At 35.2% G+C, this 4,042-nt stretch overlaps 1 long non-coding RNA gene across 1 annotated transcript; it reads left to right on the plus strand.

The window, feature by feature from the left end:
- Positions 1-677: 677 nt before the first annotated feature.
- Positions 678-1,620, plus strand: LOC125664237 (uncharacterized). Its single transcript, XR_007365784.2, has 2 exons — positions 678-835; positions 1,175-1,620. It is a non-coding gene; the product is annotated as an uncharacterized LOC125664237 (long non-coding RNA).
- Positions 1,621-4,042: the final 2,422 nt, after the last annotated feature.

Raw genomic sequence — 4,042 nt, forward strand, 5'->3', positions numbered from 1 at the left:
ATGTTGAATTGGCAAACGAGATTGTTATAACCACCATAGAATTAGCAAAATGCTGACTTTAAATGAGAATGTTGAAACCCCTGGACCATTAACTTGTTTGACAGTAGCCTGCATCGATGTAAAAACTGATCATACGCAGAACAAGATCTTGTGCATCGAATCAGTTGGGAGAGATAAACACAATATGCAGGTGATAATGGAATATAGTTACATAAATATGGGAAGTTGACTATGGAGTAGCTGAAATCATCCCGTTTATCATAAAGTTGAGTTGTTAGTTTCCCTTTAATATCTATTTTCAATAAAATATATCTAAGTATGAAGCAGAAGTGGAAGACTCACGCCTAGCATAGTCCTAAATTTTGCAGCCCTTCACCGGAAATGGTGACGTCCCCATACCAATGAAAAATTCTAGAGCAGGACGTTAAACAATATACAGCCAACCAACATACATAATCCTTCAATAGATTTATGACAACAAAATGAGATGTACTATGGCCATATTTCAAAAAAAAAATTCAATTTATTCCCAGCGATTTTTTTTAACTATTCTTACAAACATATGGACGTCATTTATCATCCTTTTCCCTCACATTGTATGTGACGCACTTGTACAGTTCACGTCCTTAAACGGTTTATGATTGGCTTTAATACTCAGGGATACATATAATGAAACACTCGTGATTAGGACAGCCATTAGAGCAGATGGGATCCGTCATTATTTTATTTTCTACTGTGGTTACAATGTTTATGTCTGTTTGTGCAACTTCTGATGGGAAGGATACCATCCAAATCTGGAATAAAAGCTTGCGCATAAAAGAAGCAATTCTCTTTGGTAAGACAGCACTAAACCTTTGCTATATTGTCAGCGCTTTTATCAAAATATTCAATGTATATATAAATAAATAAGAAATTACTTTCCCGTTGGTGTTCTGTTTTGGACTGATAGTTTTCTTGCTCCCTCGGCCCCGTGCAATACGATGGGCAAAAAAGAAATGGCGACAATTTGAAGATAAAAGAAGACGAAGGGACGACGAAGCCAAACACACACCATATTTCAGCATGTGTTTTTGCATTATTATGTTAAATGTATGCTAGATACAACCTTAAACAATTCAAAGTCATTGTCATTGCGTACATGGTTTCTATCGTATTTTATTTTTTCTGTTTGTAGAATTGGAAACAGTCTATCGCTATGTAGCGTACAGTATCAATATGAACAGTTTTACTGCGAATGCCATGTGTAAGCTGTGTGACACTCTACAAAACAGAGACCGGAAACTGGTGTGTCGACGCCGTCTTTGTAATCGTGTGAAAATTGTGATAAGCAGATGAATTCTGAAATTCCGAACAAATTAGCATTGCTGTAGATAGACATTGACATAATAGACCGTTACATATATTTGTGTACTATACATTTCATTAACATTCTACTTTCAAACTTGAATCTATTTTCACAAATGTTTGGTCCGTCAGTCATCTCAATGTCATGATTTCAAAAAAACCGTGCACTTCCTCCTTCCTCTCCTAATATTCTGGCACAAATTACAATTTATGTTTGTGAGTTGTTTTGGTTTGTACATATTTTATTGAATGATTAAACAGATTGGCGACAAGTAATTTCAACTCTCTGACTCCTCTCTTTATGATTTGGCATACGCATTGGATACAATAGATAAAAAGCAAGTGAAGCTAGATAAAATAACATAGTACAAAGTCATTACTTAAATCTACAGGATTCATCTATAAGTTCATGAACAACATCAAAAATACTGGTAGTGGATTGTAATGACTTTGCATAACCCCGTAATAGTAGATATGTATTCATTTAAACCAAATCAATTCCGAATAGTCGATTAAAAAGAATATTTCTAACATTTGTATAATTTTTACAAGCAAAAAGATTACCACAAGAACAAAGGGGACTATTGATAACGTTGCGATTGTGTAAATCATAGATGAGTAAACAGTTATATCTTGAAGATAGTTCAGTGTGAATGAGAGATCTATTAGTATAACGTTAATCAAACAAAAAGTACGGCGGCAGATTACAACCATTACAAGTTGTGTATCTGTGAAATGAGTTGCTTCTATATATATCAAATAAATTCCAGTGTTTTACATCATCTGGTACAAAAGATTAATGAGTTATTCTACTACTTGATCAATTAAAAGATTTTATTCTGCGATATTTACATTCACTGTGTGTATTCTACTTAATTTCTATTGAAATCCAGTCCTTGTCATTCGCAACTACATGTAAGAAGACCCAGCTAGTTAGATCCGGGTATTAGTGTTGTCAATCCGCGTTTGAATATACACGTTCCACGACCTCCGCGACCTATTCCGCAGTTAGAAAATATGTTTTCTTGTTTATTCTTTATCCTTTATTTGAATTTAGAACAATAAATAACGCTTATTAATAGTGTACGATGGCTTATTTTACGAGTTTAGAGTTTGTCCTACCTGAACTAATTCCCTTTCCCATTGTGTAAATAGGGAAATTGTTACCAAATATGGAAATCATTACCAAATATGGAGACAGTTGCAAGTCAAGGTAAGCTGATTTTAGCTGTTTTGTTTAAATAACCTACGAATCAATGATATCGATAGTTTTACGTACTTAGAAGTATTTATGATTTTATAAAAATACCGAAAAATATAGATAATAGAATATCTTTTATTGGTGTGGTAAACAGGTCACAAACATCGCATTTATTTTTCTACAATGTCAGCGACCTTCTGATCGTGTTTAACAAACCTATTATTTAGATAATGTCCTCTTCTTTGCCTTTGAAAGTACCAAAGTTTATATTTACATTTTCTTTTTGTTTCTGTTGGAATTTCCAGGCGTTAAATTGACATATATACTGCATTTACGAGGAAATGGCTATGATTACAATTGGTAAAGATATCAAAGGCAAACATTGGAAATGTTTATATAGAATTCGTAAACTTGTACACCAAGACCCATATAGAAACACCCAGATACATACAGAAATATACAGACCTGCATATGATCGAGACAGACTACTGACCAACAATTTGATTTTACAGGGGTTTCAACAGTCTCCTTTAAAGTCAGATTTCGCAACTTCTATGGTCGTTATAATGATCTAGTTTGTCAAAACAACCTATCATTGGATCAAACGCTGTCCGAGTTGTTTCATACCGATTATTAGGCCGTTCTCGGCACACCGAGTTTGACTACAGATTACTATGTTTACCTGGTCAAGATATAGGGCTCACGGCGGGTGTGACCGGTAGACATGTGATGCTTGTTCCTCCTGGGCTTCTAATTCAACCTCTGGCATATCCAGCGGTCCTTGCTCGCCTAACTCTCTATTTTGCAATCCTTATAGGGGTCATGACATTGATCACTGTTCGTTTTTATTCATCCTTCATACAGGCACATATAGAGAGAGAGAGAGAGAAAGAGAGAGAGAGAGATAAGCGCATGCACATGAAGAAATACACATGCATACACACAAAAACACGCACGCAGACACACGGAGAGAGAGAGAGAGAGAAGAGAGAGAGAGAGAGAGAGAGAGAGAGAGAGAGAGAGGACGCGTGTCTCTCACTGCATGCTGATTCTTCAATTTATGAACCATCAAGAAAGTTATTAAACATATGATCATTGATCGATTTTGTTTCTAAGCAAATATGCATGTACAATATGAGGAGAAAACATATTTTCATCAGTCCATTTATTTGTTTATTGTATATTTGATATAATGAATCCTATATTTTGCAATATGATTTGAGACTTTCTTTGCAAATATTGTCAAAACTCGGAATTTCTCAGAGGATTTATCCTTGACCCAAATAAAGGTCCCAATTTGCACACCTTTGGAAACCAGAGCTGTGCTGTTCAGAGTCGTGCTTACTTTCTCCAGGATTTACTAGATATTTGAAAATGTTTTAAATAAAAGGTTATTTTCCGCTATGTTGAAGTCTGCAACCGCCTTTCTTGGCGGAAACGATATGGTATCTTGAGTCACCAACCTCCTTTGATAATGTTCTAGACCCGCTACTACAG

This window comes from Ostrea edulis, chromosome 1, assembly GCF_947568905.1.
Source record: "Ostrea edulis chromosome 1, xbOstEdul1.1, whole genome shotgun sequence".
Lineage (NCBI taxonomy): Eukaryota > Metazoa > Mollusca > Bivalvia > Ostreida > Ostreidae > Ostrea > Ostrea edulis.